General features: G+C 39.6%; 1 pseudogene; it reads right to left on the reverse strand.

The window, feature by feature from the left end:
• Nucleotides 1-17,203, reverse strand: part of LOC146696473 (dynein axonemal heavy chain 5-like) — a 61,136-nt pseudogene that overhangs the window by 17,125 nt on the left and 26,808 nt on the right.

Consider the following 17,203-nt stretch of genomic DNA (forward strand, 5'->3'; position numbering starts at 1 on the left):
GTTGACCAAGGTGGAATCGAACCCACGATCTTTGGCTTGCAGACCTGTGTCATTACCAACTGCGCCACTGGGAAAGAGAGGAGCCGTTTTGAAAAACAGGGTGATGAGCAGTCAGAATTAGATCCCAGTGAGAAGCGAAAAACGCCGTTTTTTGGAGTTACAAAACGTTGTGTAACTCAAAAACTAGGTGGACTAGAGGCATAATTCTTGTACTGGGTGAACCAGCGGACTTTGGTGTACTTTGACTGCGATTTTCATTGCTCTTTGTACAACCGTCGCTGAGATATGACGAGAGAGGAAACGGAAGACCTCAGACATGATTGGCTGGCTGGGAAGCCGTGCAGGCCCTGATATGTGATATGTGTCTGAGTCCGCACAGAGGATTGGCTGCCTGGCAGAAATATATAGAAATAGTATGATTAAGCATAAATACTACATTTAGCAGAAATACTATATTAAGCACAAATCCTATAAAAAGCAGAAATAGTATATTAAGCACAAATCCTATAAAAAGCAGAAATAGTATATTAAGCACAAATCCTATTAAAAGCAGAAATAGTATATTAAGCACAAATCTTATAAAATAGCAGAAATAGTATGATTTAGCACAATAGTAATAAGTTAAACAGAAAAATTGGAAAAGCAAAATGGACAGCTGAAGAAATGCTGAACATGCTGAGGGTCCCTCAAATATACTTGTTAAATGAAAAAAAATCAGCAAAAAAAAACAGCCACACAGTCAGAAATATGTACACATAAGGAAACACACATGCACAGAGAGACACACACACAAGATCCAATTCAGTCAACCAGTCTAAATATATTGAATTTGAATCTTAGAATGAGATCATCCCATTAAAAGGCCTTCTCTCTCTCTCTCTCTCTCTCTCTCTCTCTCTCTGTCACACACACACACACACACACTGCTGAATTTGAATCCACCAATCAGAGAGCCTGTGCACTTTTTCCTGCCAAAACAGGTGCATCTATTTACACACGCAGCACAGAGAGACACAGGATTATCCGGTTGTTCAGTCTGACGTCACTAGCCGTGTCTGGGTCTAAACTCCGCTGCAGGTCCATATATCAAACGATCACTATGGCATTACTGTGAGTTGAAAAACTGTCTAAAGTCTTTCATCTTTAATAAAATGATCAGCGTTCTGCTCTACCAGGTGTAACAATTGAGTTTAACATCCAGGCATCCATGAAAACAGAATTTATGACATTTAACGGAGTTAGAAGTTAGCAGGGAGTTAGCTCGCTAGCTTCTATCTAAATACAATATAGCATGTCCTGACTGCGGGGTTTTGGAAACAAATTAAAACGTACAGCTCTGTTATCACTTCTAACATAAATGAAGACAGAAAGCTAAACAGCAGTGACGTTTGTAGGGTTACTGAAGTTTGGCTAGCTGGTATATAATGATGTGCTACGTGACCGCTAGCGACACAGCTATGTTAGCATAATATAAACAAGCTAACTTTTTTTCCACTTGATAAAAGTTACCGTGAGTGTTCTCGGTGGTCAGGAACAAATGTAATTGCATGGCAGGATGCTGTAAACGGACCAAACTTCAGCCAGGAGAACAACTGAGATAATCCATCCACAATACGAGGTTAGTCATTCATATACTGCTGCATGGGCTGGGCTGTAGTTACATCCTAAGGTTTTAAAAACTGAGCTTAAATAAATGATTAGCGGTAATAAAAGCCGAGGGAGGTCAACAGTGATCGCTGACTGTTTTAGGAGCTTTTTGAGATCAAATAGAAGAAAATACATAACATTAAACATGTTAACAACACAAATGCCATATTAAACGCAGACTACTTTAGACCCGGAAGTAGGATTCGTCGCGTCATCACTGAACAACCGGATTGCAGTCTATTTCTCATAATGACGACTCCCCTCAAACAAATGACCATAATTTCCTAACCGTAGGGGCTAGAGCGGTCATTCTTACACCGTTTTGTTCAGAAGAGATGGGGGAATCTTCCAGTGTTGACAATTTATCATTAAAATATGAATTTTTAGAGATATATGACATGGATGACTTGTTGACTTAGAAGCCACGAATTCCCCAATATGCAAATTTGAATGCCTCAGACCACATATATGATTGGCTGGCTGGGAAGCCGTGCAGGCCCTGATTTGTGGATTTGAATTCCTCAGCCCTCAGATATGATTGGCTGGCTTAGAAGCCATGAAGGCCCCAATATGCAAATTTGAATGCCTCAGGACACATATATGATTGGCTGGGAAGCCGTGCAGGCCCTGATTTGAAAATTTGAATGTCTCAGTCCTCACAGAGGATTGGCTGCCTGGGGACCTGGCAGAAATATATAGAAATACTATGATTAAGCATAAATACTACATTTAGTAGAAATACTATGTTTTAGCACAAATACTATAAAAAGCAGAAATACTATAATTTACCAGAAATACTATATTAAGCACAAATCCTATAAAAAGCAGAAATAGTATGATTAAGCATAAACACTACATTTAGTAGAAATACTATGTTTGAGCAAAAATCCTATAAAAAGCAGAAATACTATATTAGGCACAAATCCTATAAAAAGCAGAAATAGTATGATTAAGCATAAATACTACATTTAGTAGAAATACTATGTTTTAGCACAAATAGTATAAAAAGCATAAATACTGTAATTTAGCAGAAATACTATATTAGGCACAAATTCTATGAAAAGCAGAAATAGTATGATTAAGCATAAATACTACATTTAGTAGAAATACTATGTTTTAGCACAAATCCTATAAAAAGCAGAAATACTGTACTATGATTTAGTAGAAAAACTATAAATAATCAGAAATACTATATTTGGCAGAAATACTATATTTTGCACAAATCTTATAAAATAGCAGAAATAGTATGATTTAGCACAATAGTAATAAGTTAAACAGAAAAATTGGAAAAGCAAAATGGACAGCTGAAAAAATGCTGAACATGCTGAGGGTCCCTCAAATATACTTGTTAAATGAAAAAATCAGCAAAAAGATGCACAGGGAGAGAGAAGTAAGTTTCTAGGTCAGCCTGGGAGCTGCTGAATTTGAATCCACCAATCAGAGAGCCTGTGTACTTTTTCCCGCCAAAACAGGTGCATCTATTTACACACGCAGCACAGAGAGGCACAGGATTATTGCAGCCTATTTCTCATAATGACGACTCCCCTCAAACAAATGACCATAATTTCCTAACCGTAGGGGCTAGAGCGGTCATTCTTACACCGTTTTGTTCAGAAGAGATGGGGGAATCTTCCAGTGTTGACAATTTATCATTAAAATGTGAATTATTAAAGATATTTGACTTCTAATGCACCATAACTGAGTAGAGCGAAGCAAAAACTGGCTTGACTTGCCCTCAAACAACGCTTTGTAACTCGAAATCTATTTGGAGTATCGATATCATTCTTTCACCGTAAGAGACAGCAGGCTTTGGTGAACAGTCATGGAAATTTTCAGGTCTCTGTGGAAATCCAACAAAAAGTTATGACGAGAGAAAAAAGTGGTTCATTTCCAGGGTTTGAAATTTGAAGAAATCTGAGCGACGGACGAATTTCCTACCCTCAAACAAGTCCAACTCATTTCAGAACGGTAATACGTGAGAAAGAAATTCTTGAATTGTGAGCGTCACGAGTGTCTGAAGATATACCGGGACAAGCCTCATGTCTTAACTTTGCTTCGTTAAGGAGATATGATGATTCGAATATGCCTCTCATTACAGAAATGCAGCGGTGATTTTGAACAAACTCTCCATTGACTTTATATGGAGAGTTTTCCGACATTGTGTTGGTCTGAGGAGATTTGCGAAAGTTCTATGAATACCACAACAATGATAGTGACATTTTCGGAAACCCAGCAAAAATACCTATGTTTTGATGTATAATTTGTGGAAGTTGAGTGAAGATTGAGCAAGTAGCAAGAAGTTGTTCGGACATGAAGAGAAGACTGCAAAACCTTCAGTGGCACACTGGAAGCCAAGTGCATAGCAACCATAACAACGCATGTATTTTGTGAAAAATCACAATTTTGCAACTGAAAACTTTAAGAGGCATAAAGGTAAAACGGTAAAAGATTTGAAAAAGCTGAATCATACCTGAATAGCCCAATAATTTGAGAACATTTTAAAGTTTGAATGGTTGTTCTACGTGAAAATATGAGGAAGTAGTTAAGTTTCAGAAACAAGCAAATTTTAGCAGAATTGCAGAAGTTTCCCATTCATTTCAATGGGACAAATTAAGCTTAATATTTTAAAAAGTATAATAGTGAAAAATACCAAAAGACATAGCAGGAATTAGCAGAAATAGCAGAATATTTTAAAATTTGAACGGTGAAAATCGGCTGAAAATTGTGGAAGTAGTTAAGTGCCAAAAAGTGTACGGAAGTCCCAAGAGGAACTCAATAGTGTGGATGCTTAAAGCATCCACACAATTAGCAAAATAGATCACTGACCTGAAGGTTCCATTCACTAACTGTGGGCGCATCAATGAGCAGTTCAGTCAGATTGAGGTTGTTACCAAACGGGATGTAACGTTGCTTCAGCTCTCGCTGCCAGTCGTTCAGCAGAAGGTTACGAAACTCCTGATTGAAAGGTCCTGAGTAAGAAAGAAAGGCTGTGGCCAGAAGAACATCACCTGGAACAGGAACAAGCGTTGTTACGTGTACATACTTATCAGTACACATCAGTGTATCAGTTACATATTAATCAGATGTGGCACTGCCTATGCACTGAAATGAGAACATGCCTAAATATTAGTGGGGTAATTTTAAAAGTGCAAGAAATTCCATGTCAAACAGTAGCATCACGACCATCCCGCTGATAAATTAAAAACATTAGCATACAATAACGACATGACAGATTAAGGTTATAACTCCAAGTATAACTGCATCATCAGACAGAGATTTTTCACTTCACTGCACATTATTTATCCACAGAACATTTCCCATATCACACAAAGAACTTCATATTATTATGATAGATATTTGTTATTATGTTGCAGAGGCTAACTCTATGTTTTTGAAACCTGCTGTGAAACCCACCCACGAGCCGTTTGGTTTGGACAGCAAACTCTTTGCTCTGTTCCGTCCATCTCTCCTTCTCGCCAGCGAGACCGCTGATGAGACTGGACGCTGTCTGCATCTTGTGTCTGCAGCGCTCAGCATCCTCCAGCAGCGTCTGATGGGAAAGGGGCCCGCAAACAGGTCAGTAGGTTGATGTGTCTATTTAGCCTTGTGTGTCTGTCCAAGTGTGTCTGCCTCTATCCAAGTCTTATTCCACCATCTGCACATTCGTGGATTAAACCCCTAAAAGCTCATCTCTGTTCATCAGAATTACATACCCATCATCATTATCTAACTTAGTACGCATGAATCTAAGAATATTTGCCTCTTCCCTCAGCTGCTCACCAGCGAACTGCCCCTCACTGCATGCGCAAGCCACACTTTAGGTTTTTTTGCTTGACAGAGAGGGACACAGTGCCCTTCCACACTGCTGAAGTGTGTGCTTTGTTAAGCAGGAGAGAAAAACCGAGGGCTTCTTCTGTAAATCAAGAGGACTATAAAGGAGAGGTGGTGCTGTTCCAACAGGTCACAGGAGAGAAGAAGTAGTGTGATGTGTCAGGAACACAGTGACTTGGGCAAAATAAAGAAAATGCTGGGTGTTAAATCTGTGATTACAAACAAAGCATACAAATGCAGACAGATTAACACGTCCTGGGAAGCTTGTATTGCCCCAAGCTATTGTTGTTAATGTTATCTTCACTTTATCTGTCTTCTTTTGCTTTCCAGGACTCATTTTTAAAAAAATATATTTTACCACTTTATAAAGGGGAAATATTGAAAAAGGCATGTGGCCTGTGCTATGAAGCAGAATTTCATCTTATCCTGGTACTTTCAGGGCTAACCCTGAGTTTTTTGTATTATGAAGGTGGTTTACTTCTTACCGAGTTATATCACCATGGTAAATTATGCTGCAAATCTAACTTGCCTTTTAAACATAATTGAATTAAACACTTGATTACAGTCCATCAGATTCTGTTTAGATCATCAGTATCTTAATGACTGAGCTATGATATTTTTAAGCATGTCTGTTTCCTTCCCATGAGCCTAGTGTTCCCAGTCTTCATCCAGAGAGCCATCTAGATTTCCAGTTCTTTTTCTGTTTTTTGCCTTTTATTGTTTAGTTATGGACTTCGACTGCATTCCTAATAAAGCTTGCTTTCTGTTTTACATCGAGACTTTGGTCTTCACTTGGAGCCACTCCTGTCCATCATCAACACCAAATGCCTTTGCAACGAGCCTTTCAGTCTCACTTTTAGCCCTGGAAGATGAACAGTCTCTGCATCTTAATCATGACATTATAACCTGTTCCCGTCCTGGTCTCTTAATCAGGGAGTCTTGATTCACTTGCTGTTCCATTAAGATGTTACATTTCACATCACAAAGTGTACTGAACATGGGAAAACACAGACCAGATGCTCTCACAGACCTCCACAGAGGATTAACCGGTGTTACTCAGTCACTTCAGTAACTAAGGTTCAGTCCTTTTTTTCCTTTTAGCCAGGCTGTCACAGATCTTATGGTACATTTGTCATACTGTACATACTGCAGTTTATAATAATATTGTTATTACATCAGTGGCACATTGATATTCTCAAAAAACATTTTGCTTTCTTGAAGAACGTGGGAAAAAATATCATGTAACAAATAATAAACACAGTTTATCCCCTATAGTAATTGTTGCACTTTCAAATAAAAGATAAAAGGTATTAAATTCCTATATCAGGAGCAACACACAGGTTTTGTGTACTGAACTAAATTACAGTTGTGTTTTGATGAAGTTGCTGACCTGTTTCTCCATCATTGCTTTCTCATATTCCCCCTGTACCACATCAAGCTCTGCCTGCTTGGCGTCTAGCTCAGCCTGAGCTTTCTGAAGGTCCGCATTAGCTATGGTCAGACGATTCTCCTGCACGGCCAAGTTAGCCTAGAAAAAACAGAGAAAAACAATGAAAGAGTGTGGAGGGGAGAGCTGTGATGGTTTGTTTGTTTGCTTTGTTTTTTGCACATTAAAAGCTTCAGGTAAAAAACAGAGAAAAAGTCATTAAATAGTTAAATGGTTAGTGGGATGCCAGTTTATCTCACAGCATGCGCAACCCACAAAGATTAAATGCAGCAGCCAGCATTCAACTCTAACCCATGGCCTCAGTTACCAGTGTGCTATCTAATAGAGGCAGAAATGTCTGAAAATGGTTAGTAAGATATTTTAGAAGAATGGACATAAACACTGAAAGAAAGAGTTTGAAGATGACAGAAGTAAGCAAAAAGATAGTTTGTGTATAGAGCTAGGGTTGTAGAGAAAGAAAAGAAAATCCCGTCTCATCTTTCTGCATGTCTGTCCATTCGACTGTATCTCTGTATCCAGCTTAAAGGGAAAACACCACTGGGCTCGAAACCAGAAAATCTGTTTTGTAGGCTGTGCTCCACAAAAGGTCAAAATAAAACAACAGTGCCGAGGGATGTGTATATATGTAGCTGTGTGTGAGTGTGTTTGGAGGGGGATTAGGGAAACAAAGTGGAAAGGAGGAAAAAGAAATTGGTGGCTAGAGCAAAAAGAATAGAATGCAGTTAAGAAAAGAGAGAGGTGTTGAATGAGAACTAACAAGGGTGACAGCAACAGATGTCATCATCAGGCAACATTTCCAAAAGCATAAATGTACACTGTAAATGCCTTTAAATGACTATGACCCATCAGACATTCACAGCAGCTTGTATTTACTTATAGTTAACCGAGTGGGTGATTCTTCAGAAGAATTTTGCCTTTTGTGTTGGTGAAAGCACATGTTACAGCCATGGGTCACCTCGCTCTTTCATCTGGCGTGATTAGCCCTGTCTGTTTTGTATGCTTATTAGCATGTGCAAGCCCCTGTTAATGATTGGTGCCTGGACTTGTCTCTCATCCTGCCTCCTGGCCTGCTCTGCGTTCTCTCACGAATGACTGGACAGTTGCCCCGGTGCAGTGGTTCAACTGGAATACAGCACTAATCACAGCAGCCGCTTTAAAAGAGCTGCCACTTTGCTATTCAGGACAGTGTGAACAACGTGCCATGCTGTGTTTCCTGATTGGCATGAACTAAAGGTTGCTTGTTAGCTAGTTTTGTATTGTTTGTAGCTAACAAGCTTCTGCAAGCAACTCTGTGTAGTGCTTCTCATGATTCTGTAACCTCTTCCGTTGACCAAGCTCGGCACACTCATCCAACTAGAGACACTCAGTTTAGAGGGTGACTAGTTAAGTAAGTTTGTCCCTTTAAAAAATGATAAGTAAAAGAGAGATTAGTTGAAGTAAAGTTCAGTTGCTTCTGGTTAGAAAGCGGTCATTGGCACTGTCTGGCATCTTTATATCCACTTTTCCATTGTGCTTAGACTACATTATCTCTAAACATATTTTCTAAATTTCTATATTTTTTTGACCAAATAATTTTCTGTTTTGGAAGAATTAACTGCTGAATAAGGTAAGGCTGAATATTAACACTTTAGAAACGTTCTAACATTGAAAATGTTAGCTCTGTATTCTCTACTAAGTCATAAGTCCTTTTTCCCCAAAAACAGCCACAGATCAAGAAAATGTTTGATTTAAAGGTCAATCATGGATGCAATACACCGTTTTTCTTTTTGTTAAACACTTTACTTTGCCTTTAGTGGCTGATTTTGCTGATCCATTTAGTTGTCAAAAATGGCACACACAAAAAAATGACAAAAATAAAGATTTAGTATGTTTGTATTTTATCTCTGGGGTAAGCATGAAGGTGAGAGAAGGCTCAGCTGGTAAGCTTTTAGCTTACACAACTTGTGATGCTGTGCAGTAATAATCAAGACTTTGCACATATTTTCTGCAGATATCAGATCTGGGTGTGTGGATTTAATAATTCATAATTAATAATTGAATAATTCACAGGGATTCCAGTGACATAAAGCGAATAAATAGTGCAGCCTGCTGCATAAATAAGCAGTCTTTGAGCACAAGGAGTCTGAGGAAATCCATTTTCAGGCTTGTATCACAAGATTAAAAACGTAAGCCTTGAAAATCTGAGATGCACCCAATGTTTATAATCAGTGGATAAATACTTCTGAATTTTGCTGCACTTCAAACTTCTACCATCAGCAAATTATTGCTGCTGCAGTGTGGAAATGTGCCTTTTTGTGCTTTTGTGGCTTGTGGTTTTTCTACAGAATGAAATGTTTCATATTCATCAGATTGGGAGAATAGTCCAAAAAGTGTGTGTGTGTCCCTAATGTTACACATTTTAGGAGGTGTTTCATAATACATATTTGTAAGGGTGAGTTTAACTTACAGATGCCAATTGGTAGTCAGTGGAATAGTAGATTATTCAGTTCACTTTCTGCTTTTCTGAGGAAGCACTCTACTAGATCTGCAATAATGTTTGTTACCTTCAAGGGCAAGACCTCCTTGTTGATGGAAAAGAAGGAAGCCATGGCTTTGGTCCAGGATGCTATGCCAGCTACATTGCCACACACCCTCTTGGCTGTTTCGATGTTGTAGTCAGGCATTTCGAAATAAGGCTGCAGGAGCTCCACAGTTTCCCTATTAATGCTGTCCTTGGGGAATTGCTTCAGGAGGGGAAAAGAGGCAGAAAAAACAGAATGAGTATGCGGCGGTTTAATCTGGGACTTATTTCAGCCTGTGCATTTAGACAAATGCTGAAAATGCAAAGCTATACAAAACCAGAGAAAATGAAAAAATACATACTGAAAGGGACAAAGACAGAAAATAGAGCATGTACTCAATTGAGACCAAAATTGCATCAGGATGAAAAAAAAACTATTTAAATCAGGGCATCAATGGGTTATGTTTAAAATAAAAGGTGTTTACAAATAAATATTTTAATAAGACATGAACCACTTTTATGGAAGTGCAGAGACTAAACTCTTAAGAGTCTAAGTTTAGCCCTTTCTATTATGTAGAATGTAGCTTTCATTCATGTCATGACATGGCAAATAACACAAAGCATAAATCCTGAATCATGTGTTGAGATAATATGAGCACTTCAGTCTTAACTATATACAAATTAAATAAATGTTACTGCACCTGCAGACTGCCCAGGAAGTTTCCAGCAGTCATGAGTTTTAATGACTCCTGCCATGAAGGAGTGTTGCAGTTCTTCTCTGGGTCAACTTTCACAGGGTTGACCTTCCTCTGGAAGAGCAGCAGCACGCAGTCCATGATCCGCATGATGAGGTGAGGGGGGCGACCGAGTGTCCGTACTGTGGCAATATCCGACGGTTTAATTGTCTATGTGGGCAAAGAGGACAAACGGAGAGCGGGAGAATTTAGAACAGTCATTTACTGTATGGCATGACCCCGATGGGAGAGCTGGAAACATGTGACAAGTAAGTCGAGTAAGGATTTGACGCCAGCAAACTGGACAAACGCAGAGCATGTTAGGAGACGATTAGAGCAGCGCGTTACTATGACGAGAACAAAGGATAAATCATTTGTTTCTCATTACCGTGTTCAAAGAAGAGACAGATACATTAATGAGGATTATACCTAATTCTCCAGTTTCAGAATATAAAAGCAGAGGAGGTGTGCAGAGGGAAACAACACGACGACTGTAAGTATAAACTGTGGCAGAATGAGAGGAGTTCAGGAGAGGGTGACACAGGATTTCCTCCAGGGACTGATTAAAACAAGAGACAGCAGACCAGTAAAGAAAATGTTCCTGTGAGAACTGTTCGGCTGCTTTACTCTCTTCTTATCTTTTCTTGTTTTGCACTTCCCATTTCTGTTCTCTCTTCCTTGCTCCATTTCCACTCAGTGCAAGCCTGAATTTCCCACTAGAGTGTCAGCCACCAGACAGTCTGGGTTATCATGTACTTCTACTTTCACTAGCCTATATCCTCTATTCTCCTACAGCTTCTTATGAAAATCTCTCACTAAGCCCATTGTTACAAAATAAAATCATCACTCCAGTTCAGCAAGAACTACAAAAACTAAACCATTTTATGCTTTACTGTCATCATTAATCCACTGTAACTATTAGCAAATCAGCTCCTTTTGTATGACAAGGAAATGTTATAGAATGGTACCGTTACCTTGAGTTTGCACACACACAAACTCGGTCCTTTTAAAGGCTGGGTGAATATCCAAATTAATCAGGAAACAGAACCGGTCGGTGAATATTTTAATGTGACAGTGTGGTATGAAAAGCCTGAAGAAAGGAAACATGAATTCCTTCAACTCCTCTGCCACTAAAACTGATGTTCTTGAATAAGTTAGAAAATATCTTTTACTTTAATCTCGCTATACTGCAGAACACCAGCAACATTAGGAAGAGTCTTGGGTTGTCTGTTTAGAAATCCGAGGTTTCTATATGCAGTTGCACGATAACATTTTTTTAATGAGGGAATTGCCACAGGAGCTCTGCATGCAACCATCTACCCAGGAGGACAGCTTTAATTACAATGCAGCTAGAGGCACCAGACGACCATACTAAGTTTAGACACACCAGGACAGTAAAGCTGCAGGCAGAAACATTCATACAGCTTCACACATTAAGTCACAGAGGGCTTTAAGTGGCACCCTGAAGCAATACATAGTAAAAGAGCAGGAGAAATCTAAATTGGGTAAATGTAAGTCACACATTAAAGCACAAAAAGACTGCCCTCACTTTTTTAAATATTCAAGTTATATTGTAGGGTTAGATCATGAAGGCAAAAGCAAATATGCTTTGCTTTACTGGATCAAACATGCTTACATTCACCCCCCTAAAGCTGTGACACAGGAAAAACTCTGCTTATGAGTGAAATAATCTAATAGCTACAAGACTCGTGGTGTCTACAAGATGAACTTTGATGACTCTGGTGATCTCCCGCCTTTTTTCACTGGCACTAACATTAGGGTGACATTTGGCTCATGAAAGCCAGTTCAGACAACGATGTCACGTTGCTGTTGAATGATTAATTGCAATCATTTTTCCAGCACATTTTGTAATCTTCAGATCATTTTAATTTGTCTCGTTAAGTGATTTATGATCAACTACCTGCAAAACTAATTATCCTATAATACACCCCCCGGTCCAACACACACACGCACACACACACACTCACACTCACCGCCAATGTGGTACTCAAAAAAAAAATACTCAGGTTTAACATTTAAACTGAAATGGTTCGTATAGCATGTTGTGAATCTCTAGCATGGCTATAGGCTCTGAGTGATTTAAAAGAAAACAAACAAACAAACAAACAAACAAAAAAGACGTCTGAACGTAGATATGTCTACCTGAGAAATTTAAGTCTGGAGGGAAGCCTTGGAGGCATGTATTCAACATTGCTGTTTCAACATCCCATACCTGCAGCGCAGCCTCTGCCTTCTCGAGAGCTGGCCGGGCAGCTTCGAGTTTCTCCTCAGCGATGGCCTTGTCAGCTGAAATGCTGTCCACAATGGCCTGCGCCTTGTCCTTCACCTTTTGTACCTCTACCTTCACTCGCTCTGCTGCCTGGGCTTTTACTGTCACCTCCTTCAACACCTGCACAAGAAAACAAACACACATTATAAGTGACAGAGAAATGATTTGAAGCTGGGAGACTTTCTCAGCTGAGAAAAGATCGTAAGTGTGGTTAAGTAGAAAACAGAATGCTCAATCCAATGGGAGATGGCAGATCTGAGCATTTGTAACACTGAAGAGGCTCTACCTGATATAGAGGTCTCTGTATAACAAGAGTGAGTGTTCACGAATGGAGGGAAAAAAAGAGATGGCTTAAACTGCTTCACTTATGCTGAAGCATGACTGTAAAAAATACACATTCGTCCCATTAAACATCTATTTGTCTTATTTCTCTCACTGCAAGAGGGTAATTTTACGCAACAATACAATATTCCCCAAACAATCACTGGAAAGCCTGATTCCCAGCAACGGACACAATAAACACTTCATCTCTTCATTCTGTGTTCACTTTCTTATTAATGGATGAAACTTTATATTAGTGTCTAATACAAACTAGCATGTATCCATTCAATTCTGTTGATTAGTTCATAGACCGTGTTGCTGTTTTAATAAAAATGCAACTAAAAAGCCAGCTGAAGCATTCTGTATGCTTGTTGAACCTTAAACCCACACACATACAAATAAAAATCCCCTCCCTGCCTACAAACGTACCATATCAGCCTTGTCATTGGCAATCTGTAGCTCCTTCTCTTTCACCTCCAGTTCTTTGCTGAGAGCTGCCACTGACACCGATGCCTCCTTCAGCTTTTGGAGACCAGTATTCATCCTGAAGAGGAGAAATTTTGAATACAGTTGATCAAGTCAAATATGATTACAGCAAACTTGTTGCTTCTGTGTACTGTCTGTCTACTATCTGGGTTTCTGTTTGCTTAAATGGCAACACAACTTGCATATGTTATCATTTGCACAACATTGTTGAACTCATTTTGAACAATTTACCTGTTGGCCAAAGTCTGAACTTCAGACCTCTTTTCTTTATAGATGGTTTTGTAGCCTTGAATGAAGGATAAATAAGACTTGGGTGTGACATGGGTGGAGCGTCGGTATCTAAATTCAAACAAATTGGGTTACATTAATATTGCAACATGCTAAATATTATGACAATCATCATGCGTTGCAGACACACATAAAACAATCTTCACATATATGCATATAATCTTCAAACACACATATATATATATATATATACATATATATTAGGGGTGCAACGATATTCGTATCGATATTGAACCGTTCGATACAGTGCTTTCGGTTCGGTACGCATATGTATCGAACAATACAACATTTGTAATTTATTTTATCAACTTTCCTTCTGACGATGCTGTCTGTGTGGAGCGCTCAGTGAATCTGCGTTCGACTACTCCGCCTAGGCTGCACTGTCGAGCGCAGATCCACTGAGCGCTCCACACAGACAGCATTGTCAGAAGGAAGAGCGCAGGGCAAGCTAGCGAGACAGAAGTTAAGCTCTCCTTGCAACATGGCAAATTGAACCTCCCCCACCCTCATTCAGATCTGGCGTTTGGAATTATTTTGGTTTTCATGTGACGTATGACCCTGAAGGTAAGCACGTCATGGACTAAAGTAAAACAGTATGTTGGATGTGCCACGCAATGCTCAATTACATGGGTGGGAGCTAGTGTGTTAGCGCAGTTAGTTCGTTAACGTGTTGGCCGTCTAGCCCCATGCACGGGGCTATCAGGGGTAGCTCGTTAACGGAGATTTGCCGTGTTGTGGCGTTAAGGTCATTTTAACGAGATTAACCTGAAAGCACTAGTGGGAACACAACGAATATGACTGCACATTTACGCCGACATCATCCTAGTGCAAAGACAAAAACAACAAGCATGCTACTAACTTTAGCCGAGTTATTTAGACAGCTGTTAGCACATGATTCTCCTTATGCTGCTGAGAATATAGCCCAGAAGAAGCGGATAGCATAGCTTTTATTTTGGAAAGAGCCATTTCTCTGTAATAAACTCTCTTTTCCAAAGATGAGTGATTCCTCAATCAGATACAGGGCTCGCAATATCGCTAGCCCGACGTCCTGGGGCTAGCGATTTTTTTCAGACGGGCTACCCTGCCCGTCGGGCTATTGTAGGAAGGAAAAATATATGTCAATGCTTTTGCATTCTTTCAGAAATGTAGCTGGGTAATTATGTCATTGGCATCGGTGAGCCACTGTCAATATGTGACATATTGAAATCGCGTTTGAATTTGCGCTTGTTTTTTTGCTTTCACTTTGCAATCTTGCGAACTGTGTATAGAGAGCGACAGCACTGATCTGTGAGTGATGATAATTTGTGCACCAATTCCTCTGACATCGTCTTATTAATCGTTAGCTTACTATGCAAACATGACAAGTGAAATCTCCCGCAGCAAGCTTAAACATGTGAGAGGTTGATCGCGCAGAGAATCGCTGAGCTTATGTGAGTGAGTGTGTAAAAGCATTTCAGTTCTGCTGAGCCAAATAAGACAGGTCAGGGTGAAGAAGTGACAGCCAAAGAAAAGCTTACCACAAAACGGAGAAGTTATGACAAATGAGACTATAAGGCAAAAAGAAAGTGCAGCTTTATGGTTTCATGGACAAAAGAATTTCTGTGGCTGCAATATGATGAGCTAAATAACCAGGGCTGCACATAAGTGGTCCGCAGGTGCGCATTCGCTGTCAAAATAAAAAACACGCACAAGGGTTAGGGTTAAATTTAAAAACTGTACTTTTGAGTTAAAATATATATTTATAATTTTAATAAATGACAAATTAAAAAGGCATGAACATTTTTTTGTATCGAAAAAATATCAAACCGTGACACCAAAGTATCGAACCGAACCGTGAATTTTGTGTATCGTTGCACCCCTAATATGTACTGTACCTCTGGAAGTAGTCCACACATTTCTCCGCTACACCATCCTGGAAGGAGCCCATGCACTGAACTACCTCACATTTAACCTGGGCTGAGCAGTCTATGTCATAAACAGACAGGAAGTGCTCTGAAACTGAAGGACAGGAAGAAACGAGACAGGACATTATTAACTGAAGAAAAACCTCAGAGAGCGCAAAGAAAGTCGATATCTTGTATTCATATAACAGCATCCACTTTGAAATAAACAGAGTATAACATGTACCGCATACATTTTTGAAAAGAAATGCGAGCACCAGACAGGTCACATTTGTGAAAATAAAACTGTGTGTTAAAAATACCTGCAACCAGTGCATCTTTGGGCCAGCGGCTGAACCAGTCCATGGTGCAACCAGAGATCAGCGCCGGAAACTTCAACGCTCGGTTCCGGAACTTCTCCCCAACAGGGGAAAAGCACAGAATGACGTGGAGATTATGTCGAACTCGTGACATGAAGTAATCGTACAGGTTTCCGTTGGTTGGAGGTCGCCGGGGAAACTCTCGCTTCATGACAGGGATGAGATCATTGAGGATATCATCTATTTCGTCACGGGCAAACAAGTTGGACACCTGAAGGCAGAAACATGCAGTTGTGTCTCTGATATCACAATACTGACGGACCTAACCATAGTTCGCTCGTTTAACACTTTTCTTAATTTCGGCTGTCGTCTCTTACAACTCATGGCCGCAGCGTTTTTTAGCTGATGAGCTGATGGAGCTCCGATGTGTCTCATCCTCCCCTGCAGCCATTCCCAAGCCACACCCCGCCACAATCCATGTACCTGTACTGCTGTGTATTTTAAAGCTCAAACATTTCTACTCCGATAATAGTGCCAACCAAATCTTTTACAGAGTAATTTTTCAATCTGATCTGATCAAAGATTTCCCATACAGAGATCTAGCAGTTGCAGCTTTTAAATGCAGTGATTAGCACTGTCACCTCACAGGAAGGCTGTGGGTGCAAACCTTGGACGTTCTCTTCAAATACAATGGCTTCCTCCCACAGTCCAAAGACATGAATGTTAGAAACATTCATGTATTTCCCTACACAATACTGTGTTTTATTGACCATTTTTTAACATTATTTTAATTGGATCTTCTTCTTCCTCACACTTCACAATAGTTGTCACTTCTTCTTACCTCAACCTCTTTCCTTAGCAATTTCAGTAGAAGTGTATATTGGTTGGCTGATGAACTAAATGTATGTGACTGCTGGCAAAAAATCTTGAAATGGTGAGTTTTAAAACAGCTTGCTGGGTGGGTACAAGTTTAACCAAGTGGATGAAGGTACGAGATTCACTGTTTAAATGTTTTAAGCTGAGTCATTTCTCCAAATCCCCAGTTTCCATTAGAGAGAACATGTAACTCAGATTTAAGAAAGTGAAACAGTGTCATGGGGGACTATGTGGTGTTGTGGTAAGTGTCCCTAACCATCTGTTACTCTCACAAAAAAACAATATCACGATAACAGCTTGCTTTTCCTTTTTGTTTCTCATCTCTGTCACTTTCTCTCACACAGTAAAGAAAAGAAGACAAAAAGATGGGAAAATAAATAATTGAAAGAAGGGAAAACAAGTGGGAAACTAACAGGGAAAAAGCAACTGCATGGCTCTTATCATGGTGTTCCCATAGTGTTAAATGTCAAATCCAATGATATCCACTGACTTCGAACAGTGTAAGAGCTTCAGCTTGGTGAGTGCTGGTAAACCTCACTGGAAGCTTAATACTTGTCACATGAATTGATCTGACTTCTGACCT

This window comes from Copadichromis virginalis, linkage group LG12 (genome assembly GCF_057382275.1).
Source record: "Copadichromis virginalis isolate Kocher_CV1m ecotype Utaka linkage group LG12, C_Virginalis_male_GT1.1, whole genome shotgun sequence".
Classification (NCBI taxonomy): domain Eukaryota; kingdom Metazoa; phylum Chordata; class Actinopteri; order Cichliformes; family Cichlidae; genus Copadichromis; species Copadichromis virginalis.